Source organism: Thermobia domestica, chromosome 9, assembly GCF_964235325.1.
Source record: "Thermobia domestica chromosome 9, izTheDome1.hap1.1, whole genome shotgun sequence".
In the NCBI taxonomy this organism is placed as follows: Eukaryota; Metazoa; Arthropoda; class Insecta; order Zygentoma; family Lepismatidae; genus Thermobia; species Thermobia domestica.
In genome coordinates this window covers 137,657,961-137,684,792 of record NC_137462.1, presented here as the reverse complement: position 1 = coordinate 137,684,792, position 26,832 = coordinate 137,657,961, and the positions used below count along the sequence as shown (strand labels likewise).

The 26,832-nt window shown below is 35.1% G+C and overlaps 1 protein-coding gene across 1 annotated transcript in view; it reads left to right on the top strand.

Moving 5' to 3' along the window:
- rsh (Rap GTPase activating protein radish) overlaps window positions 1-26,832 on the top strand; it is a 1,018,586-nt gene that overhangs the window by 860,119 nt on the left and 131,635 nt on the right. The gene's annotated exons all lie outside the window — the stretch shown is intronic.

The following is a 26,832-nucleotide window of genomic DNA, read 5'->3' as shown; positions in this document are numbered from 1 at the left end:
TACTGTGTGTTGGACTCTTAAAAAATGCTGTTGAACATTCATTCAGTGACGTTGTACCGCATAACGCTACAAACTTTGTTTGGAATATTCGTATATCAAACTACACTGGAAAACAACGCTAGATGGGCGCATCCGCGCCGCGCATGAAGGAGACGAGAAGTTTTAGCTTGAAAACTTAAAAAAAAACCACATACAAGTTGAATCAAGTGTTGAATATTCTGAAGAAGACCAGTGTGTGCTCAAGTAAGTATAATTTATGTGTCATTGCAAAGATTCTACACACTGTAAAAAATAATTTCTTAAATTTGAGAAACCGTTTCTTATCTGTGCACCGAGAAAATATTTTCTTAGAAATGAGATTTAGCAATTCTTATTCATTAAAAAAACAACAGTGTAGTGTCTTGTTCCGCTTTATACAACCTCCTCTACTTTTCTTCATTTCTCATTAATGAGAATTTCAAACTCTTTATTTCTAAGAAAAGATCGTCTCGGTGCACAGATAAGAAACGTTTTCTCAGATTTAAGAAAGTATTTTTAACAGTGCACCAAGTTTGTTCGGGTCCTCCTATTTGGATGTTTTTAAAAAAGTATTTTTTAAAAAGAACACTTTCTTTATTTAGACTCTTGGAAGAGGGAGGGAAGTATTTTAGAATTTTGCCTCTTTTAGTTTCGTGTTATAGAGCCATATATCACACTGGTATAAAATAATGAATTTAGCCATTTTTGTTCAATTTGGTACTATTTTTCAGCCCACTTCAGAGCTAGGACTGTGGCAACGCTGGTGGGCAGTAGAGTGGAGAGAAATCGGTGGGTGGGGTCGATTATTGAAAGTTGTACAACAAAATAGCATTAGATGTCAAAAGTTGTGTATTGATTAGTATAACGTTCGAGATTTTTTTCATAAATTTTGTGCTTCATCCTCATTCCCCGCAAGAGCCTTAAAATTTTTCAATTTTTTGAAAATTTGAAATTTTTGAAAATATTTAAATTTTATAAAAGCTGCCGAATGAAATCGAACTAGATGACAAAAGTTGCATACTAACTAGATTGACTACACCATTCATGATTTTAAAAATAATTTGCATCTTCATCCTGGCAAGAGCCTGGAATTTTGAAGTTTTCTTAATAAATTTTGAAATTTAATTTAAAATATTAAAAAGGTTTTAAAATCCACCAAATCAATTCACACTAGCTTAAAAAAAAGCTATGTTCACTACCATAACACTCATGACTTTAAAATAATTTTTGAGCTTTATCTTACTACCTGCAGGGGCCTTAAAATTTTGAAATTTATACGTTAAATCTCAAACTTTATTGAAAACACTGACAACTTTCAAGAAATGTCAAATAATATCCAACTAGATGTCAAGTCTTGTGCGTGAACAGTCTAATTTCGACGATGTTTAAAAAAATCCTTCCTCTTCATTACATTCAAAAAGTTTTAAAATGCAGTTTCATAGTAATATATAAAAATACATTGAGCATAATATTAAGATACATTATGTAAATTTAACAATTTTGCATTGAAATTATTTTTGACATGCAGCTCTTTGCTGTTTCCTAGAACTCACCACGAGGAGGTGGCTGCACGTAGATTTCCGAACATCCTCCCATCCCAACCCACCCTACCTTTGGAAATTCTCTCTTTAACTCGTTGGTTTGTATTCATATTTTGTTTCGAATATTGGAATAATTGACCTATCCAAAAGTTTTGCTCTGATAAATCTATTTCGAGCTAAGACACCACACACTTCAGATGAAGCTTGGGTAACAGTTTTAACACACCTCTCGATTGCTTGGGTATGAAATGACAAGTGGAAAACAGGCGGAAGGACAGATGAACCTTCTGTTACACATTTCTGTAGATCCTCCTCCGATTAATGGTTCGTCACGGGGGGGGCTCGGTTACTTCTCGTTCCTGCCAGTTGATTACAGTAGCTCAACATATTCCTGAGCACTAAAGTGTATTGCTGGAATACTGAACTTGTGTACAATAGGTGTTTGGTTTGAGCTTTTTGACCTTGCATCAAGGATTCTATGCATAGTTTGTTCTGAAATATGCTTTCGATCATCGGGGAGTATAGATACCAGTAATTACTCTGGATGAGCGAAGAAACCATTCCGCTGAATTGTCCTGTCTACAATGAGCTTCAGTTCATTGCTTAAGTACCGTGAAAAGGAGGCTATAGTAGGATATAAGTTCACAGAAGCATCGTAGATAGTAGGGTTACATTTAATGTAAAATCAGATCGAAGCATACACTTTCATGATAAATGTAACCATCTCCTTCAAGTTCGAAGATAAGTCAGTAGTAGTTATGTACACTCTAAGAACTCTGATGGCAATAGTGATCCATCTTGCATGGGACAAAATCCATGACTTCTTGATGAAAGATTCGGTGAACACTTACCAGCAGATTTCTTTGCAAACATCTCAGATATATCTTTGGTCTGTGCTAAGGTTTTTGACATCTTTCTCTTCCATTGGCGGGAAATTTTCTTCAATCGCTTGAAAATTAACGATTGGTAAATCCTCACAATTGTTTAAACTTTTTCCTATAGTTCCCGAGATTGTTAGGACCTACTGTTGCGCCATCTAAATGCTCTAGAATATGCTTTAGAATATGCAATAAAAACTGCAGAATTTCAGACCCTTGCGGGGAATGAAGACTCAAATTGTTTTAAAAAATCATGAATGGCGTAGTCAATCTAGGCATTATGCAACTTTTGTCGCCTAGTTCGATTTCATTCGGCAGCTTTAAAAAAAATTCAATATTTTCAAAAATTCAAATTTTTCATAAAAGTTGCTAACATTTAAGGCTCTTGCAGGGAAATGAAGATAAAGTACAAAAATTATGGAAAAAAATACGAATGTTATACTAGTCAATACACAACTTTTGACACCTAGTGCTATTTAATTGGACAATTTTGACTTTTTCGCTCCACCCTAGTTAGCAGCCAGAACTCAGACTATGATAGGCATATCACAACTTGAAATCCGTTTATGCACTGCGTTAACAAGAACTAGGAATAAAAACTGAATAATTCCTTTCAGTAGTTACAGTTAGACATTAGCAATTAATAAATTTTAGGCATTTACACGTACGCCTACTAGTCAGATTAGTCACATACTACTAGCCCATAGCTAAGCAGATTAGTCACAAGACATTGTAATGTTAATTACAATTCTTTGCTTAATATTGCAAACAATTGTAATTAACATTAAAGTATGAAATTGTCGGAAAAAATAAATGTTGAATAGAAATAGACAACCCAACCACCTTTAATGTTATCTTAAAAATGTCCTGTGAATCTCTATTTTTAGAATACTATTTTTGTCACTCAAAAGACTGGGGGAGCCTAGGCTTCTCCGCCCGTATACTTAATGTAAAATCATAATGCTATAAGTATACCATTTAAAAGAATAAGGAAGGGTTTTTGAAGGGGGATATAAATCTGAATCCGATGGACCTCTCGTGGGTACGCCCCAGCTGCGACCTTCGATTCTCGATGGAATAGCCAATGAACGCATCACAATGCTTCGGATTCCTCTTTAAACTGAGCTCCTTCGTGACTAAGCAGTTAACGTACGCGCCTTTGGCATGGAAGACCTGGTGGGAGCTCATGTGGTTCGGATTCCACGTTAATTGGTAGTTTCCGTCTCATATAGCCTCGGTGCTGGAAGGGATGCTAAACTCAAAATCAACATAACTCCTCTTTAAACAGTAGGTTTACGTCTCATATAGCCTCGGTGCTGACTTATGAGAAGGAATTCTAAACCTCAACGAAACACACAAAAGAGATTCATAACTTTTCTGACTGTGCAATCGATAAATTTAATCGCGTTCCGTTTATTCATCAGTATTGTGTACTCAGTAGTTAAGTCAGTGAACACTTACTCGCTGTAAACACTAACTGCGGAATGAAGATCAAACGAAAAGACAGCGGTCTCCTGCATTAGTTGACAATTAAAACAAAAATAAACAGGATTCATTATCATTGATATAGCAAACAACAAGAGCAATGAGTACTTACGGACTTTGTGTCAAGTGTCCATTTTGACTTTCCTCGTCTTCTGTTGGTAGCGGCATCCTTCACCAGTGCTACTGTGGGGAAAGAAACGAGCTTGAGAGCCTTGACTGGACTAACCATTCATCCTACTTTATTTTACTTCACAACAACGAATTTTCAGTTGAATTTGTGAACAAAACACCTCCTGGAGTATGACGTAATTACTTAATACTTTGATCCCCTTCTGCTGAAAAACAGAAAACGCGCTTTGTTGTGTGTTATGGAATATTAAAGGAGTAACTATTCCCAAAATTTCATTTTTTTTTTATCCAGACCCATTGGAGACCCTATAGGACACTGAAACATGCCAAATTGGCATAATTCCCCAACTTCAAGGTTTTTCCCATGCCTTTGAGAGCGGCTACAGGTCTGTACATTTTTGTGTATTAACTTATGACCCCGGACTACATGCACACAAAAATTCAGACCTCTACGTCAGTTGTTTCCTCTTCCCAAACATGTCTTCAATGTCAAAAAATGTTGCTATTGTAGACCCTGATTTCAGCCCCTTTAAGTGATTTTAGGCAAAAATGTTGAGATATCAAAGTTTTAGCTCTGCACGAGTTGGAGACGTCCAGTAATTTTCAATTTGTTAGGACAAATACATGCTGAGATATTCAAAATAACGTAAACGCCTAAAATCGAAAAACCGCAAAATGGCGGCAGCCGCTGCGTCGCCATGGATGTTGTAAAAAAAAAAATAATTGTGGTTTTGAAGTAGCCTGATGTAGGATAAACATTTATGAAAAAAATAGATTTTTTCGAGATGGTCGAGCGGCACATGCTTGATCACTTAGAATGGATTGACTCTATTATCAACTCGATCGTTTATATTACGTCAATAATAATTGATGATTCATTACCAGAAGCGCAATATAACTTCATCTAATTTTTAGACAAAGTTGTTTTGTGGAAATAAGGGAAGAAAGCTCCGAAACGATGAGTGTAAATTGCTAATTGGAAAAGTGAAAGTGAAGAGTTTATTCAACAAAATGATGTTAGTACTATAGCCACATCAAAGTAGCAGAGAAAGGGAGGTTGGCTTTAAAATAGAAACCCAAAATCTCAACCGACTGTTACCACCAAATAAAAATATCGTGAAGGAACCAGTTTAATTTTGAGAAAAGTAATGAAAAACGAAAATATAGAATGGTTAATGTAAAAAAAAAAAAGGGGGAAGAAGCCCATCCCATTAAAAGAAATTAACGTTAATTCAAAGCTGCTTGAATAGCATAGTGCATCATCAGAGGAGATTTTGAAGGGATGGAGAAAGATGCTGATGCAGCCCGTAAAGTGGATCTAAAGATGAAAACCCCGGGGAAGCGAGAGAAGAGAGATAATAATGAGGAAGAGAGAGAGAGTGAGTGAGAGAGAGAGAGAGAGAGAGAGAGAGAGAGAGAGAGAGAGGAAAAGAAATCTTGTAACAAAGAGAAAGATTACAACTTCTGCCGTGGTAGTTGCAGCCCCTTTGATGTGTTCTCGTTTGTGGTCATCTCCTAATCTACGAGCTTCTTGTTACGAGGGTCACTAATTACAAGACCTTTTGGGCACTTTGTTCTTGAAATCCAAAGACCAACTCTTCTGACCACAAGTCTTTCCTTCCCTGCGGCTTGGAATCAAGTTCTAATTATTCAGTTCCCTTATGTAGCTATATAAGACGAAAATAACACAAATTACTAAAGTCTTCGAAAGTATCAATATGGAAATTCTATTAAACCAGTGGGACATAACCCGACTCAAGTAATATGCAGTTTTGTCAAGGAAGTAAAATAATCCTCATAAGTCCTATACGTGTAAAATGTGTGGTTTTTCAAGCAAATGTACTTAATATTTTATACATGAAATTCCTTATGGTTCCCAAGAAGCAAATTAAATGAAATCTTTTCTTCTTATATCTTTTTATCGTTCTTTAACACGATTTCTTTAGTTAAAAGTAAAAATTGGGCTTAGTGATTAAAATATTATAAGATGGTATTCAATGTTATTGTTTCTAAATAGGTTGTACTGCCTTTCAAAGCGAATATCCCCCTTCACTCAGAATAGTTGCAGATGTCAAAAAAGTGATTAGGGCAACTGTTGATGATGAAGGTTTTGTGAAAACTTTTCTAATGAGAAACATGGTTAAATCACAGCCATTTTGTAGTTATGTGCGTGTATCTAGAATCAAGAATGAAAAACTGTAACAGCCATCTTTTACATTGACCTTCTATTATTTATATTTTTCTTCAAATAACCGTAACAAAGCTGAACTTTAGCTATAAAACCCATAAAAAAATGTTAGTTCCTTTCACTTATAACCGGAGGTTCATACTAGAGTGAAGGTGTATTTTTTCTAACTAGATTCTGAGTAGGAATATATGTTTGGTACATAAAATGTTGCAAAAAAAAACAATTGAAAAATTACTCAATGGGGCAGCAAGATTGTAACCTTGTGTTTAGAAAGAGCTAGCTACCACGCATGGCATTTTTAGGCACGCACAACGTTGTTTATGTATATCTGAGTTATGCTCAATACAATAATTGCAGCTAAATGCACGTACATCCATTAGCTAATATTGTAGAAAATGAAGAAATGAGCGCAGGAATGTAGAAACAGAACTCTTCGTGGCTATATGGTTACCGTACGCCCCTTTGAAGTGGGAGACACGGTTTCGGTTTCCGGTGGGAGCTCATGTAGTTTGTATTCCACGTTAAACAGTAGGTCCTTCTTTCATATAACGTCGATGTTGAATGAGATGTTAAACTCCAAATCAAGCAACAACCAACGTAACTGCATATATACACGTAATGATCAATAGCTCCCCGCTGTAACATTGGGTGCGTCGAGAAAATGTATAACATTTTCATAAGAATTGAGTAGCCATTTTCAACAGAAACATTCGTTCACCGTACATAACATCACACGAATACAAAAATAGTTCAAAACAACACCGACAACGTTTGGGAGGTGATTCCTGACACCAAGATAAGACAAAAAGTATAGACCAACCTGGGTGCACAAATGCTTCCGTTCGCAGTTACAGGCTGCCAAAAACATGAAAAAATGAACTTCAAAGGTCCATAGCTCCAAAATCATGAGACCTACCGTAGTCAGGTCAAGACTTCACCTAGGAACTAATATATGCACTATCCAAAAATCCATGTTTCAGAATCCTAAGGTTCTCGCGAAACAATTTTTATAAATGGAGTTTGGCTAAAGATATATAGCTGGAAGTACTCACCAAGCACCTCTATAAAAAAATGTTGCGGAAGTACCGAAGGATTCTCAAACTTGGATATTTGGATAGGGCACATACTAGTTCCTAAGTGAAGTCTTGATCTGACTACGGTAGGTCCCATAGTTTTGGAGCTATGGATCTTTAAAGTTCACGTTTTTGTTTTCGGCAGCCTATAACTCTGAAAGGAAACATTTATGCACCCAGGTTTTTCTATACTTTTTGTCTTGTCTTGGTGTCAGGAATCACCTCCCAAACGTTGTCAGTGTTGTTTTGAAACACCCTATATATATATATATATATATATATATATATATATATATATATATATATATTTTCAGGTAGGTTGAATTCGGGTAACATTTTGGTGGGATTACCAAACATTGTGAAATAAGTGTTCCGTGGCGTCCTGATAGTGGAAATAAAAGAATTGTGCATTTAAGTACTGTCTAGGGGGGGGGGGACATTGCTTTAAACAGATGGATTTTATGGAAAATGTTTTATGCTTTCCATTTCATCAGCACACAAGCGAGCAACAGGTCTTCAGGATGGCAAAAATAGGATTTTTTTAAGAGGACGCTAAGAATTATGGTCTGGTCCTCAGGAAGAAGTTTTTGATACAGTGATACCATGAAGTAATAATTATTTGCACCATCTTAACAGTATGGATGGGAGCGGATATATAACCATATAGGAGCATAGAAATCTAGTATGAATCGTACCAAACGTTTCACTTCCTCTGATGGAGATTCGTCTGAAATGTACAATCGAAGTAGTCAGTTATCTTTAGTTAGCCATCTTGCATGGCTTAAGGCACCTGGTTATACATTTTCCAAGTATTGCAGAATACTAAGATCTGAATTTTGCATCCTTTGTTGAATTAATACGCATATCTTAGTAAATACAGCTGATCAGAACTTAGATCTTACGTTAATGGCTCAGGAACATCAATTACAGAGCCTGAAATAGGTTGAAACATAGTAATGGGCTTGGTATGAGGATCAAATAACAGCAGTTTGGTAATAGGTCCTTCATGTGTCGCTGGACCAGTTGTTCTTCCATAAAGCACACTGAATACCTTCCTGAGAGTCAATTCATAACAATGTAACATGCATATGAGCCACTGCAGGGATCTTTTAAGGTATGACTCTAGCGTAGAGATTATTCCATTTTTGTTACTCGTATTCACAGAAGTTCCATCACAAATGACCGCTCGTAAAATCTCTGTAGATCCTGTAAGTTCAGCAACATCCTTAATTTCATGAAATACATCTCGAAAACAGCAAAAGCGAGCTAACGTTGTCATCTACAAACGCATCTGGAATGAATTACTTTTAACACATTTTAGTTTGTAACTGGATAGAGCTCCGATTCGACGTTATCTGCAATTTGTACCACTATACTACTGCAGGTAGTAGTTCAGAATGCGAGTGCGTATCCATATCTGACTGTAAGTGACATAAAACCCATCTGTTCAAAGTAAAGTTGGTCCACCCTAGACAGTACTTAAATGCAAAATTCTTTTATTCCCCATATCAGGACACCACGGAGCACCAATTGCACCATGTTTGGTTACCCCACCGAAATGTTACCCGAATTCAACCTACCTTAACATAAGCCGTCCACGCAAAAAATTATTATACAATGTATACTTTTAACAATAAAAATTGTTAAATTATGTAGGAAGGAGTTCAAATGTGTTAGGAAATTTTAATTCTTCCATATCAAATACAGATAATACAGCATCTTATGCTTTATTGATTATAATAAATTATAATATATGCAAGAAAATAATAAAAAATAGTAGTAACGAAACATGGTCGGCATTTCGACCAGTTTTAAAACTGGTTTCTCCCCAGGCATCCATATATGGATAAGTGAAACGACCCTTGGAACATTTTATGTGAAAATTTTGCTTCCTAATTTTATTAAACAGAGACGCTAAAGTATTCCTGATTTTATTATGTTCTAGTAATAATTCACAGATCACTCGTAGTAACAAGGTTGAATTGAAGCCATTGCTTATGAATTTATTGCTTAGATCATCACTTGCAAACCTAGTCCTTTTTTTTATTTTTTTTACTTACAAGTGGTGTTTTTAGAAGAGGTGACAAATTATTATAGGCGCTATTAATGGAAGAAAATAAAAGAATTTACATCACATTAAATTTTTAAAAGTCAATATTCTAGCTTCATTGGAATACCGCTTCTTGTAAGATCAGGGAAGTCAAGCCGTGTCGGGCTTGGTGAGAGGAAAGATGGATAACCATTCATAGGCAATAGATAGTGTTAACATTGTTGCGTCCACCCAGAGTTGTGAAGGTAATTAGGAAACAAATTAAAAGAAGGGGGGAACAAGTAGTGAACTCTAGTATAGAAAACTAGCATTAACGGGAAGGGAAACTGATGTTCTGATCATAAATTACCCAAAAAGTCATGATTACCAAGAACTAGCTGGCCCTCCGAGTATTACTGTGTCAGTTGTTTTAATTTTATTAATTTTAAAAACTAAAAATATGTAATACATTCGTACCTCACATCACTATTTAATGAATATATTTAAGGAAGTCATAAAATTAAAGTAACAGCGACAGGTTTTGCCGCCATTGATTTTTACCTGGCATTAAGTCTATAAGTATTATGTTTTAAAACACGGGCTTAAAAAAGAAGAGATTACAACTATTAGTACTGCTTGTGATCTTAATACTTTTAAAGATGTAATATGACTTATTACAGCTCAAATATTACCCACGAAATTGCGTGTCATTTCGTTTCTTTTTATGCGTAAATCTATTTCGTATTTATTTCTTCTTTGTCTACATTCTTTTCCACGTCTTTGATGATACCATTTAGCATAATTCTACTTTGCTTCTTTGAAGAAGAATAAAAAGGTAATATTTAGGTTTTAAAGCTTACTTGAAGCTAGCGTTCCGTTCCTTTGTTTTATAAATTCACATTTCCTTCATAAAGCGGACTGGAGATTGATAGTAAAAAAAAAGAAGAATGATTGATATTGATTTTTCTTTAAATATATAGAATGAGAGTTGCTTTTATCTTTCATAAATGTGTCTTTACTCAAAGAATCGCCCGCAAAAGAATTCAATATGATGGAAATGGTTTAAATTCGTTATCTCACTCAGCAGAACAAAGGATTTTTTCTGACACAATTTTAAGCTTGTTCTTATTTCAGAAATGCATTATCAGTATCTATTTTTAAATCGTACAAAGTAACAGATAACAATGCAATTATACGAATTCTATTAACAATTTCTTCTTTTTAAAAAATATATGTCATTTTCACCTTCTGCTTACTGCAGTGGAGTGGGGAAAAATTACCGTTGTATCTGAGATTCGCTAATGAATGAATTTGGTAATTAATACTTCCACAAGCTTCTGAAATCTTTTCTCTATTAACAGAAACTGGTACAGAACCCAATGTGATGTTTGTATTCAGTTTACAAAAACTCTCTAAAGTTGACTCTGGGATGTATAGGCCTATTATATATGGTAGATGTACTACCATGAGCAAAATAAATGACGCGTCTCTTTATTCTGAAGTTTTTTGAAAATCATCCCCATTTTCTTTATATGTTCGAAATTTCGGAAGGTTTCCCCAGCAGGACAGGTTAATAACAAACCCGTTTTTAATATTTGTGTTAGATATTAGCTTAAAATAAATAAATTAGAAGCAAAAAACATTAAATCGACAGAAATCTCGAGAATTACCAACTCTGCTAAAGTGGGAAATTTTCAAGAACGCGAGGGAATTCTGCAGTTCAACACGAAGCAGTGACATCTATGTCATTGAGAGAGACGTGGATTAGATCTACAAACGAAACTTTTAACGAAACATTTCTAATGTGTCTTATTACATGCATTATCAGCGAACTCCAAATATATGAATCTATGCTAAGTATTAACGTATAGATAGAGCAAATAATGGAAATTACCTATGGAAAAAGACGAATTCTTAGCACAATCGTAATGAAAAATCGTCTTTACCGTAGAACAGGTTTAGTTCACGTAAGAAAACAAGTAGCTCAGTTGGTTAAAGCAACTAGTCTGTATGCCGAAGGTATTGGGTTCGAACCCCATGGAAGTGCCGTTGTAATTTTTATTACTGTGGTTATTTTATTTATTTTTTATGTGAGAAAAAATCAAATTGTAACATATGTGTAAAACTCATGACGATACCAAAAAAAAAAAAAAAAAATGCCGTTCTCGCACTTGCATTAGTGTCTCTAATTTTTGTTTGCAAACAGTTTCGTAATAATTTCCCCTGTGCTCACTACTCACTACATGCTCACTGGTGCATAACGAATGTTTTCCAGTAAATGTTAATTCTAATTTGGAGAATTTTATAAAGTTTCACAATGTTTCTCGCTTGATAGTCTTCTATCTACTTTTTTGGACACTTTGATAACAGATTTCCCTATTAAATGTTTAATTTCCCCTATATATATTTAATACAGAAAAGTTTTACATGTATTTGTCTTAAATTGAAATTGTTTTGAATTTACCACATGAGGTACAGTACTGGACATAAGTATTCATACAGCACCTGTGCCAGAATTAACAATGCATTGACAGGGAAATGGTGAATGAGAGAGTTATGTCTCCAACACAGACATGTCCCTGCAGTTGGAAGCGTAGACGCAACACGAATTCGTAGAAATATCCTTACTATGGAATGTACAAATAAAGGAAATGCGTGGGCAGAGCGATATTTGCCTGGACATATGTATTCGTACACCGCAGAATAATACTAGACAAGTACCATGAAATCACTAGTGCCAGCAGACAGAGAATAGATAGTCATTACTGAGACGTTCGAAGTGTCAGGTGAAGTGTGAGGTGGTGTTCGCTGTAACCTAGAAAGAGATAATGGGGCGGAAAAGGAAAGAAACCACACCCGAGAAAAGGAAACTAATTATATCACTATTTCAGAAGAACAAATCGTATTCACAAATCGCAGAAATAGTGGACAGAAGTCGTTCGACAGTACAGTGTATAGCAGAACGATAGAAAGGGAAAACAATATACATAAACAGTGAAAGGGTGGGTCGTCCACAAAAGCTCACTACGAGGAAAACGCGGGTAGTGTTTAGAATTATGAAGAAAACGCCGAAAGTGTCATCGCCAGCGATAGCGGCATATGTACATGAACATTTCAGGAAACAAGTGTCCTCACGAACTATTCGGCGACTTTTCAATCGAGCTGGGTACAGAGCGCGGGTACCGAGACGAAAACCATTCATCAATAAGAAAAACAGGAAATGGCGCTTAACGTTTGCACAGGAGCATGTAAGTAAACGTACAGGCTTTTGTGATAAGGTATTGTTTACAGATGAAAGTAAATTTAATATTTTCCGCAATGATGGCAGAATTTTAGTATGGAGAAGACCCAATACTGAGCTTGAAGTTCAGAATATACAAGCGACAGTTAAGCATGGTGGTGGAGGGGTGATGGTCTGGGGCTGTATGTCTACCGCGGGCGTTGGAGAGCTTGTATTCATTGACGGGACGATGGATAAATATGTATATTTAGAAATCCTAAAACGAACTTTGCTGTAGAGTGTGGATAAATTGGGTCTTGGACAAGATTATTACTTCCAACAGGACAACGACCCAAAACATACCGCCGAGCTTGTGCGTATGTGGTCACTATACCACACGCCTCATACCCTGAAAACCCCAGCGCAGTCCCCAGACCTGAACCCCATTGAACATTTGTGGAGTGAATTGGAAACGTGCATACGAAAACATGAAATAACTAATAAAACTAGACTGAAAGAGATACTTTTGCAAGAGTGGCAGAATATTACACGTGAAACCACTACGTCTCTTGTTCATTCAATGCCCAACAGATTGAGGGAGGTTATTCGAAAGCGAGGCACGCATACGAAGTATTAAGGCAAGATATTTATGGTTTGACATACATAACCAGAGAACTTTTAGTTTGCTGTACGAATACTTATGTCCAACACACAGTGCATATTGTTTGTTTCTTTTCATTGCTGTAGCAAATCAATCTATGTTTTGTTTTCCGTTTATTTTGTGCATATTCTTTGCTGAATGAAGCATATGTCTCGTACAACACATGCGTCTAATTATTTACCTAATGGCAGAAAGATGTGTCTTTTCTTCAACGTTTGCACTGTATGAATACTTATGACCATGACTGTAAGTAGCCCGAAGGAGGAGAACTGAAGTAACTGATATTCTACGTAAACGCAACCTATTGTAGAATTATTATGCTTCTTCAGCACATAATCTTTACGTTGGTCAGACAGAGAAAAACCCTGTTTTTTCCTCTCCTATGACCACTCCTCTTAAAGCTTTGCATGTAATGATTCGTGTCACATAATTTCGGCTCTCCAAAGACATTTATTATTATTATTATTATTATTATGAAAATGAAATGAAATCTTTGAGTTTTACGTCCCACGTTTATGCCGGTTAGGCTAAAGGAGACGGTGATGATGAGTAATGAATGAAATGGTGGAATGAAGAAAGTGGGAGGAAATGGAAGAACCCCGAGAAAACCCACGCACACGGTGTTTGTCCACCACAAAGTTCACTTGCCAATATTATTATTATTATTATTATTATTATTATTATTATTATTACTGAATATACCACCCTTACATAATGTAACTTTAGATATCTTGGTTTAAGTGCTTTCTTTAGTAATAATTTGAGCAACCATGTAACAAAATTTAAAATGTATGAGGGGGCACGAAGTTTTATTTCCCCCCTCTCTTTTCAGCACCGTCCCAACAGAAAGTATATAATTTCTGACAAGCAGAGTATACAAAATGAATAAGAAATATATTTAAAGTAACCTTTCCTCCTTCGTGAATGGAATATCACGTAACATTTTTTTATTCTACTGAAGACGACCCTAGGCCGTTATGGTTAGGTAACAAAAGTTGCTGTGACCAACTGAGTTTCGATTTCTTACGCGAAAGAAGTCTGTTATATTACGAGGCATGCTTTTCATTAGCAAAACTGTTCGAAGTAATACGAACATGGCTCAAGAACAGAGACGGAACTGAATTACCACTCGATTGACCTTGAGGCCAAATCACCAGAGTAGCTATAAACGTAAGTTCAGCATGCATTTCTGTGGAGTTCTGTTCAGTATTCCTATCTGCCAATCACGCTTGTTTGTAAGAGTAATATTTTACAAACCTAACCTTTCGATAGAGCACAATAGCGAAAGAATAAAAGGGAAGGAATTCTTGCCCTTGTGAACATTGGATACCACCATGTGCAATAAAACTGTCGCGTCTCCTTGAAGTGATATTTTATCGAAAATAACTCTTTTCCCTTTATATATCCGAAGTTTTCGAGGGTTTCAAAATGAGAAAACGTTACTGACAAACAAGGACGCATTTAGGGGTGGGTACAGGGGGTCCGGACCCCCTCTGAAATCCCAACTTTTCTGTAAATTTAGCCTAATTATTGGGATTATCTTTTAAAATTTTATTATAATTTATCCTAATATTGAAGTCGGGCCCCTTCCGAAATAAATTACTGTATACGTGCCTGCTGACAATTTTCAATATATTCGTTAAATAATAAAGTAAAATAATTAAATTAGGAGCAAAAAGCTTCAACACGGGCTAACTTTTGTCCACTGCCAATATTGTTAGAAGGGATATTAATAGCAAAAACTGCTAGTCAATGCTGAACCTTGAAACTTCACCCCGAACAGAAAGCCTATTATTGAGAACTACATATGAAACATTTTATCAAAACTTATCTAGCTTTTATCTGGCATGAAATTATTATTTACACTAAAATGCACTATCCTAAAATGTGTATCTAAACATTGCTCTGCGTATCTACGAAGCAATGAAAATTTTTTTATCGAAATATTTGGGCAGGAAACTCTAACAGCCAGCCATTTTATTTAAATCGTAATAAACCCTGTAACCGTGCGTTAACGTGAAGACAAAGCTTGGTCCATTGGTAATGTGTTGGAAGAATGAAAACTCAATGTTCGTAGGTTCGAATTTATCCACTCACCAGAACATTTTATTCTTATGTGTAACGATGAAATAAGAAAGAAAAAATGTATAACCGTTAAGACAAAACTTCAACCAAGTCTGAAGAGAACAATACTAAAATAGTAACACAATGACGTCAACCAAGAATTATTTCATGTAGCGTTTGGACGAAATTACAACTGTCAACAATTGCAAAAGTAAAAACAGGCTGATAGGCGTAATGTAGTCTAGACTTCTGAATGCATTTACTTCCTCAAAACTTCCGTCTCGTCATTGGTATGCCGTTAGTCATGGTAAAACCTTTCAATTGGAAGTGAAATGACAAACTAAAACAGTTTTAAATCAATAAATGTCTATGTGTAAAAGTAGGTGTCTCTTTTCTGTAGTTCTGAGTTCCTTTTACTTTGAAGTGACAAATGAGAGAAGTATGGTGATCGAAAAAAAAATCAAATTTGAGATTTCAACGAATTTACACGTATTATAGCCCCTAATACCGAAAAAGTTATTTTTTGATACATGTCCATCTGTTCGTCTTCCGTTCGCTACACTTTTGTGTGCACTCGCCTAGAGGCCAACCGTTCAACTTATCTGCACCAAATTTTAGTTTAAGATTTTTATAGTATTTCCTATAGTTTCTTTTATTTCCCTCCTACTCCCAAAACAAGGGTAGTTTCCTGTACGATGAAAATAGAAAAAATATATTTTCTAACAACTGGCTCTAACGATCTTGTTTTCTTTCTTTTTTCATAAATCAATATTTAATTAGCAACCCAATTTAATGGTATAAGGCATTTATCTGAGAAAAATCTACAAGGGGTAGTTTATACTTAGGGGTGAGTTTTTTCTCAGTGATTTTCTCAAAATGGACTCAAGTGTTTTCGTTCATATTTCATAAATAAATATTTCATTAATAACTTAACAATATGGCATAAATAACTCGTTTGTCCTAAAAAATATGCGAGGGGTAGTTTATTCTTGGTGGAGTGTGTTGTCTGGGTGATTTTCTCAAAAATGACTCAAAAGAGTTTATTCGTATTTCAAAAATACATATTTCGTTAATAACCGAACAATATGGCAAAACTCGTTTGTCCTGAAAAAAAATATACGAGGGGTAATTTACTCTTGGGGGTGTTTTTCCTCCACGGTTTTCTCTAAAATGAATCAAGCAATTTTGTTCGTACTCAGAAATAAATATTTCATTAAAAACCTAATAATATGGAATAACTCGCTTGCCCTGAAAGAATCCTCAAGAGATAGTTTATTCGGGGAGTTATTTTTCCCTCACGATTTTCTCAAAACTTACGTGGACAATTTTATTGATAATTCATAAATAAATATTTCATTAATAACCCTATATTTTAGTATAAGTCATTTCTATGAAAAACAATTACGACGGATAGATTATTTTGGGGGTCAAGGTTTTTCCCAACAATTTTCTCGAACGACAGGCGATTTTGTTCAAATTTCGCAAATAAATATTTCATTAATAAGCAAAAGTATATCTTAACTCATTGTTCGAAACAATTCACAAGAGGTAGGTTACTCCTGACGTGTTCTTTTTGAACGACTTTCTCGAAAATGACTCATTTGATTTTTTCATATTTCATAAACAATTATTGCATTAATTGCTCTATTATATGTCTAATGAAAATGTGCTCAAAGTGTGAGTTAGTTTTGTAGTGTGGATTTTCTTCAATCGAAGTTTTTTATTCGATAATCTGACATTCGATGTATTTGAATAATACGATATTTTTTTTTTCGTATTATCCAAATACACACCTCAGTAACAACTGCGGCCTAACACAGTTAAGAAATTGAATTGAAAAAGTTTAGTGCGGTGGCCCTGTAATTGAATATTTTTTGGTAAACACCCTAGCTTTTTGTGGTAAACTCAGGCTTTTCTTTTTCGAGCGACAAAAGAGAGAAGAAAATATGGTGATTGTGAAAATAGTATATCAAATTCAGATTTCAACGGATTTACATACTTCATGGCGTCTACATACCGGAAATGTGATTTTTCGATACCCGTCCTTCCGGTCCGTCCGTTCGGTACACTTTTCTGTGCACTCGCCTAGAGGCCATACCGTTCAACGTATCTACACCAAATTTTAAACTTAGGGTTTACATAGTATTCCTACAGGAGATTTTCCCATTTTTTTCCTACCGCCTAAAATAAGTATGGTTTACTAACAGCCGAAAATCGAAAAAAGCTATTTTCTCCAAAATGGTTTTAACAATTTTGTTTATTTTTCATTAATCAATATTTAATTAACAACCCTATATTGCAGTATCAGATATTTCTCTTAGAAAAATTTACGAGGGGTAGTTTATTCTTGGAGGTGACTTTTTCTCGACGATGTTCTCAGAAAGGACACTGGCAAATTTTGTACACACTTCATAAACAAATATTTAACCTTGCAGCATGGTATAAGTCAATTGACCTGTAGTAGCTTATTCTTGGAGTTGAATTTATTTCCAGTGAGTTTCTCAAACACGACCAGTTGGCAACACTGTATCTCGACAACGAAGCTGAACTCGAAAACTGCAAGAGGGCTATTTGTCTCCTTTTGATGTCAGGAATCATCTCCCGAAGTTTGTGGACATCTTTCAGGTTCACCCTTAATGAAGCTTCTTTTCGAAAAGTTAACTATTAACTTTAGACATTGTTTATTTTTTTTTTAAATCACAAATGCCGTTATTAATCTTAAGGCAGAGAGCTACTTCTGAGAGAATAGATCTTGAAAAATAATTTTAAAACTTAGACTTTTGTTTTCGAGACATTCCAGACAAGACGAGACATTTTAAAAGCTATCTCGTGTCCAAAACATTTGTTACGTCTTCTTTTGGATGTCACAAAGCGCGTCTCGTCTCTTTCTCGAGACATGTCTTATCTCGTGCGCATTCGTTAACACTTGGGAAGGATTATCTTTCTACTCAAAGCATTGTTTTTATAATGGTTGCATATTTATGATAATTGCCGTCAACATAAATTACAGTTCTTTCAGTTGAATTAATTGTTTATTATTATTATTGAAATTAAAATTAAATGGAATATCTAGTTTAACGTTGCACGATTATGCACCTACGCTAAGGGAGAATGATGATGAATGAAATGATGAAATGAAGAAAGTGGGAGGAAAATGGAAAATTCCAAGAAAACCCATACCCATGCACATGGTATTTGTCTACCTCAAATTTCACTTGGCGCGAAGTGGAGTCGAGCCACGGACCCCATGAATGCTCTATTATTATTATTATTATTATTATTATTATTATTATTATTATTATTATTATTATTAATATAATAATAATAATAATAATAGTAATAATTGAAGTGAGCTTAACGAGTTTCAACCGTCCGACTCAACCAATGTTTGGGTGCCTGTTCGTTCGTCTACTCCATGACAACTTTTCATAAAAGACATTTCCTTTTAATGAAACTAGTAAGTGCCTTCTAGCTTTGAGAAGTAACTATGCTTGGAATTTGAAATCTGCAAAATATAAGAGGTAAAATTAACCAAATGGTCCAAGTTTACACTAATGTATACAAAACAATTTTGCAATATCAATTACGTGAATCTTGTCCCATAAAGAAGCCGAAACCCCTACACCAAAGAGCCCTCCGAGATTTGATAATTGTCCACAAGGATTGAAATTGTCATTTGAAGCCAAGACTTTAATATGAAGCCAATAATTTCTTTAAAATAGACGAAAAATTCGAAAGTTATAAGCATTTTCATATTTTTGCCTTTTTCCATAATGGAGCCGTAGCACACTATACTGATGAGCCCCCCCGACTCCAGGATTTGATCATTCTCCATCGGACTGAAATTGCCATTTGGAACCAACACTTTAATACGAAGCCCAACAATTCTTTAAAATAGACGAAAAATTCGAACGTTAGAAACAATTTAATATTTTTGCCTTTTCTCATAAGGGGCCCGTATTAGCCTACACTGAAGAGCCCCACGAGATTTGACCCTTGACCACTGGGACTGATATTTTCATTTGAAACCAAAACTTTAATATGAAGCCAAAAATTAAACTTTTACATCAATTTCAACTGACTGGGTTCCAGTTCACCCCACTATTATGTTTAGTTTAGTAAAGTGGTAATTTGTGACAGCTTCACATCATCAAAAGAATCTTTCACTACCCTCCCTCCCAGAAGTTTGTGCTGGATCCGCCACTGGATTCAATAGACATTTTTCCTATTCTTTTTATCACCTTGTTGGGGCTCCCTCGTACAAATAAGGAAGCGGTAATATTACAATCAAGGGGCGCTATATATTAGGTATTTCTTTAGTTACCTACCTCTAACCGCACAGGGCCATCTTTCGTAGAATAAAAAAGTGCTACGTGATATTCCAATCATGAAAGGGGAGAGGATGCTGTAAATATATTTCTTATTCATTTTGTCTACCCTGCTTATGAGAAATTACTTTCTGTTGGAAGGGTACTGAAATGAGAGGGGCAAAATAAAACGCCGTACCCCCTCCTACATGGTTGTTCAAATAATTACTAAAGAAAGCACTTTAGACTAAGATATCTAAATTTTAAACTAAGAAACTAAGATATCCTTACATTATGTAAGGATGGCATATTCAGGATTATTATTATTATTATTATTATTATTATTATTATTATTATTATTATTATTATTATTATTATTATATGAATGTTTTTGGAGCACCGAAATTTTGTGAGACGAACAATGGAATGTAGAGGTTTAAGATGGGTGGTCATAGGAAGGAAAAAACAGAATTTTTTTTCTGTCTGACTCTCTAACGTGAAGATTATGTGCTGATGGCAAGAAGTATCATCATTCTACAATAGGTAGCTTTTAGTAGAATATCAATTACTTGAGTTTTCCTCCTTCGAGATACTTATCTCATGTGGTAAATTCAAAACAATTTCAATTTAATACAAATACATTGTAAAACTTTTCCGTAATTAAACATCTAGGGAACATTTAATAGGGAAATCTGTTATCAAAATATCCAAACAAGTAGATAGAAGACTATCTAGTGAGAAATATTGTGAAACTTTATAAAATTTTCCAAATTAGGATTAACATTTACTGGGAAACAACGCGCCAGCGAGCATTACGTATAGTGAGCAGTGAGCACAGGGGAAATAATTACTAACCTTTTTGCAAACAAAATTAGGGATGGTAATGCAAGTGCGACAACGACATTTTTTCTTTTTTTTTTTTGGTATCGTCATGAATTTTACACATATGTTACAATTTGATTCTTTCCCACATAAAAAAAATAAGATAACTATAATAATAAAAATGACAACGTCACTTCCATCTGGATTCGAACCCGCTACCTTCGGCATACAGACTAGTTGCTTTAACCAACTTTTTTTTTTGCTTTTTTTTTTAATTCACTTTTATTAACAATTTATATACATTTACAAAACAATAAAAGTATTTAAAACAAATATAAAAGTCACAAAAATAGAATCATTTCACTCTTATAATAGCTCTTGATCATACGTAGCAAACTCAGCAGTTAGGATATCACTTTATCTTTAAACAATATGCATTGTCAAGAAAAGTATTTGTATAAGGAATATTTAGTTAAGAAAGCCAATCTTTTATAACAATTTCTAGGAAATTTGCAAATAATTCTTTTCTTCTAACTGGTGGAAAATGACGATATTGATCATAAATGTAATCATAATACTTTTGTTGCTGATGACTCTTATAGCATAATAACATGTAATGCACAGTATTTGCAGCCAACCACATAACAGCATTATTTTTAGTTCTTGGAAAGAGCTTAATATCTGGTGTTAATAATGTTCGAACATGCACCATATTTGGAACAGTACGACAAATTTTACTAACTAATTTCTGGTAACAATTCCAAATTTCTGTTGTTGCAGTACAATTTGTTAAACGATGTTCTATATCATCTACTTGACCACATTGCATGCAGCTGTTCGTATCTCCGAATTTTAAACGATGTCTTTTAGAATTTGTGTCAACTATATCATTTACTACAGCATACCACGTTGATTGAAGTAAAATTTTGACATGAGATGAAAATACATTCTGCCACACTTGTGTCCAATTTACATCAGGGTATTTAGTTGTTAATTTAGAAGGCGGGAGTTCAAGATTTTTCAAAAGTTTTATGTACAGAGACTTAACTGAGCTCAACTGATTGTCTTGTAACTTAGCCTTACAATAAAGGTACTCACACACAACATCTTTATAATACCAGAAAGAATTTGGAATTACTTGAATATTAACTGGCAAATTAATTCCAATGTTTTTAAGAAGAGTTGTTAGAATTTCGAAACTTATTCCTGCAGAATCGTTCATCATGCTCTGTATGCCTCTATGATTGAAAAAGGCTTTGGCTTTGTATTCGACATGGACAAGACCAAGACCACCATTTTTTCTAGGTAAGCATGTGTACGGATATCTTACACGAAAAACATGTCCATACCAAAGAAACCAATTACCTACGCTTGTAAGTTTCTTTGCTAATATATTGGGCATTGGAAGAATCTGTGAAATATACCATAATTTTGAAAATGCATGATTGTTAATGAAATATACACGTGATAATAAGCACAATTGGCGTGACTTATTCATCTGTAGAACTTGACGTACATTATTGAGCAATACATTATAATTTAGATCTATAGTATCTCTGATTCGAGAATTAAATTTAACACCAAGAATTTTCAAATATGAAGATACAGTTACCCATCCACAGTAATTTTGCTGTGTTTGTGTGCCAAGCGGGAGAAGTTGAGTTTTACCTACATTAATCATCGCACCAGAATATGATGTATATTCATTCAGACAACCTTGTAATGTAGAAAGATCTAAAGGATTATTAAGAAAAACAGTTACATCATCTGCATAACTACACACTTTCAGAGTTCGATTGTTGAAAGTAATACCTTGAAGGCGATTATGTATACTGTCTAACAGCGGACGTAACGATATTACAAACAGTGTCATACTTAATGGGCATCCTTGACGTACACTTCTTCTAATACAAACCGGCTCCGTAAAAAAGTCATTAATTTTTAACTTGGTTTTAGCTTCATCATAAAGCACGCGAATCCACTTAATAAATCTTGCGCCCAAGCCAAGTTTACTTAATACTAGCCACAAATATTCGTGGTTAACCCTATCAAATGCCTGATGGAAATCAATTGACAACAGAGCATTATTTCCTGAGGAATCTTCGAACATAGTAATAACATCTCTTATACACTGTAAAATGTGATATATTTTCTTCTTTCCAACGCAAGCATATTGAAAGGGTCCCGCTAACAAGTCAATATAACTGGTTAATCTCTTATTTAAACATCGTGCCATTATTTTATAATCAAAATTCATTAGCGTAATTGGTCGATAATTAGATACTTTTGTAGGATTAGCCTGCTTTGGAATAAAAACAGTTACTCCAGGTGATTTATATTTCAACGTTGGAATTTCACTAAAATGCTCATTTACAATTTTCGTTAAAGTTTCACCAATTATCGGGAAAAACTTTTGATACCATTCAGCAGGAAGACCATCTATTCCAGGTGATCTTCCATTTGACGCAGTCATAACAGCTTGTCGCACCTCATCTCCACTAAAAGGTGATTCAATGTACTTCGCCGTATCAGAATCTAAAACACAGGGAATCTGAGACATAACATGTTCTGGAATAGGGGAAACTATACAGTCGTGGGCACTCTGATAGTGATGGGCACCTATACCAATTATTTTCAAATAATAAGAGTCTGAGCGCCTGTAGCAAGCTATTGACGATTTTCGAATGTTGGTATGTCTTTCTTCTTTACGTTCACAGTTTGTCAATTGTCTTTCTTCTTTCTTGTGTGTGGCGGGGTGTAGAAAGGTGCGCGATGTGAAACGTTGTGATAGTTGTTGTTCATTTCTAAAGAATTCTTTTAATCAGATAGGTGTACTGATTAAGGATTTGTTTCGTTATAAATCAATTGGAAATTAAAATTTTGTGTTTTGAGTGATTATTAAATGATAAGAGCACTTCATGCTAATGAGATGTAAATCTAAATGAATTTTGCTGTCAAATCATAAGGTGCTCACCACTGTATTTTAATTTAATGGAACATGACAGTGATGGGCACCTAGTGCCCATTACTATATTTTACTATATGAATTTTTTGTCGTTATTTTAAGCCTAAAGTGCATTTCAGGCTGTTGTGTTTCTTGCTCGAAAATTTCATGAAATTTAAAGGTTATTTAACAGTGATGGGCCCAGTGCCCATTACTGTAAACTCACTATGCCCATCACTGTATGTTTATATTGGATAAAGTCACGGCCTCCTTTGTTATACAAGCCAGAACCTTGAATGTGGCAACTGCGCAAATCGGCCTGCCACAGACTATCCACCTTCAACAGTTGCCACTCCATAGACTATTTCTCTACCATTTTAGCGAGGATCCTCCCTTTCTCTAGACATTAATGCGGAGAATTTGTGCAGCCGGCTGTGCTGGGTGGATAGTCTGTGGAAGGCAAAAAAGCGCAGTTGTCATTTCAAGACTGGCCTCTATAACAATAAAGGAGGCCGTGATTAAACATAACAATAGAACTAGGCTTATTTTATAGATACCCCTTTCTGGAAAAAATGTACAAGGGAGTGTATAACTACGATCTCGGTATAGGGCCCATTATAATCAGGTTACTTAAGTAGATTTAAGTTTCTCATGTATCTGATTACATTTAATTTTAGGGCAAAGGAGGAAATCTGCACTCTTACCAATATGAAAGGAAGGTTTCGATGCTTCGACTCAGTTAGACTTAGATCATGATCCCAAAAAAGAACAAGAAGGGGAAGCACTGCACAAACGTCAGTGTGCGTTGGAAGTCCGAAGCCTCTTTTTTCATATTGCTAAATGTACAGTTTTTTCCTTGAAAATTAATAACAAGGCCTATTGATATTTATAAAATGATTACATTTAAAATATAGCTACAGTCCTCGCGCTAGGAGCAACGCCAGTGACTTACGTTGTGGCCATGTACAGTACTTACACGTGAAGTTATGGAGTATGAAATAGGCCTAGTTGCTTTTTAAGCTGAATTCTGTGATGTAATGGCCAGTATCTATCGGTGATTTTTGCACTGATGCCTCTGATGATTACTGAGCACATCATTTGCTACTGCTGTAAATACCGACTTTCAAGAAACTAATCACAGCGTTTTCACTCAGATAGCTGCCTAAGTTAGTTTGCGGCGCTGAGTGAGGACTGAATTATTTCCAAGATTATTTAAATACAATTTAAATGCGATCAAGTTTTCGTGATTTACTTATGAGAAGTTTTGTGATTTACTTTTGCCCGAGAAGTGTAACCAAATAAAACAGTTTACAAATAAAGCTGCAAATTTTCATGAAGAAAAATGTGAAGATTTTCGCCTTCTCTGTAAGATATTTGAAGAATTTTCTAAAGATGAAACGCTCATAAAAATCCACACAACTGATGAGTTGCCGTCAGATGAAGCCTCAAACTCACCAAGATTACAACAGACTGAAAGTGCTTTAGCAGAACAACTTGAGGAAGCAAACACTTCTCTACAAATTGAGGTGACACCAGAAGAGCAAAACAGAACTACTGACTGGGGTAAAATGTATCCAATCAAGAAATCTGATATACCGCTTTTTAAGGACTGTTTGGTATGGCCAAAAACGCCAAAGCGGAAAGGTTGCAATATTCAAAGATTCCCATTTGTAATAACATCAGATAAATGGAAAGAGCTGCACAAAGAGAAAAGAAATACAAAAGAAAAACAAGAGAGGGAGAAAGAGGAAAAGAGAAGTTAAGCAGTCAGGTCCAGCTGGGAAAGTAGAAAAAAGACACGAAGATACTCCTAGTGTTAATCTATTTCTTCTGAATGTGCGGATATAACTGGAGCTGATGTGGAGAAATTACCTTCTGCCCCTCCGGCTAAACGAGTGCTTTTTGGCGAACTGCAAGAGAACAGAATTGAGGGAGTTCATTCTTCTTCAGCATCCAAAGAAGATTCAAACATATTGAAAGTGAGGGTGTTGGAAAACAGTAGGGAACAATTAGGAAACCGTACTTTTTTCACTTTCTGGATTGTGTAACCAGTGTGGTGAGAGTGTAGGACCTCGTTTACCAGGAATGGACTGCAAACGCTGTGGACATGCTTTCCGTAAAGCTTACCTTCTTGCTGTGGAGAAGCCTACGATGATGATGTATGTTATTGTATCCAGTGTTTGCAGATCGTAGACGAAACTGAAAGTGACAGCGATTAGGCAAACAGAGTGCCTAATTTCATAAGTTCTTAATTTTTTATTAAAATTGTTACTATAAAATTACAAAACATCAAAACGAGATGCTGTATTATGCATTTATGTAACAAAGTAATGTATTTTGACATTTTAAATAATTTTAAAAATTTCTGCACAGGTGCCCATAACTGTAATCAAAAGTGCCCAACTCAGTCTCTGTAGGGCCCATCACTATAAAAGTTGTAGTACTTTTTTTAAAAAAATATTACACGTACCTAACGTTACATTTCAGTCCGATATCATATTTATTTTAAAGCCCATACTGTAACAATATTATTTAACAAATATTAGATACATATGGCCAAACGTATAAAAGTTATTAATTAATTACTAAAAAAAATGCCTTAAGGTGCCCACGACTGTATAGTTTCCCCTAACTGTTAAAGCCGATCTTCCATATAATTCTGTATAATATGATTGGAAAACTCTTTTGATATCTACTATTGAATTCCAACCTATTCCTTCATCATCTTTTATATTAGTAATTAATTTTCTACTGCCACGTTTGTACTCTTGAATCAGATGGTACAAGGATGGGTTTTCTTCAGGATCAATGAAAGGAGCTTTGCTTCTAACTTTCATACCTTCCATCCGTTGCCTGTTTATATTCAGTAATTTGGCCTTGTACTTTTTAACGTCTGTGATATGTTTTGGATCATGTGTCGCAGCAGCTTGTGCTTCACTCAAGCATCTATAGTAAAAATAATAAAGTTTTCGTTGATCCCTGCTTTTTTCCGAGGAAAACCAACGACAGTAACTCGCAACACGAGGTTTAAGGTACTGAAACCATCACTCAGTTATTGTTCGAAAATATTTTTGTTGAAGCACCCAATATTTCCATTTATTTTGAAATTCCTCACAAAAAAGTTTATCATCGAGAAGAGATGTATTAAAATGCCAATACCCTCTACCTCTTTCAATCTTTAGACCTGGAGCTCGAAGAGAAACAATATAGGCTTGATGATCAGAAAATACAGTAGGAACTATTTTCACAGAAAGGAGATTTCTAACTAAGGTTTGTGACAAATATATGCGATCTATTCTTGATGCACAATTGTTACGGATATATGTAAAACCACGTATATTAGGATTTTTATATATCCAACTGTCTTGAAGGTGTAAGCCCTGTACCAATTCATTCAAAGTAGGACTATAATTAAATCCTGGAGTTTGATCTTCAGCCCTCAAGACACAATTAAAGTCTCCAGCTATGAGAAA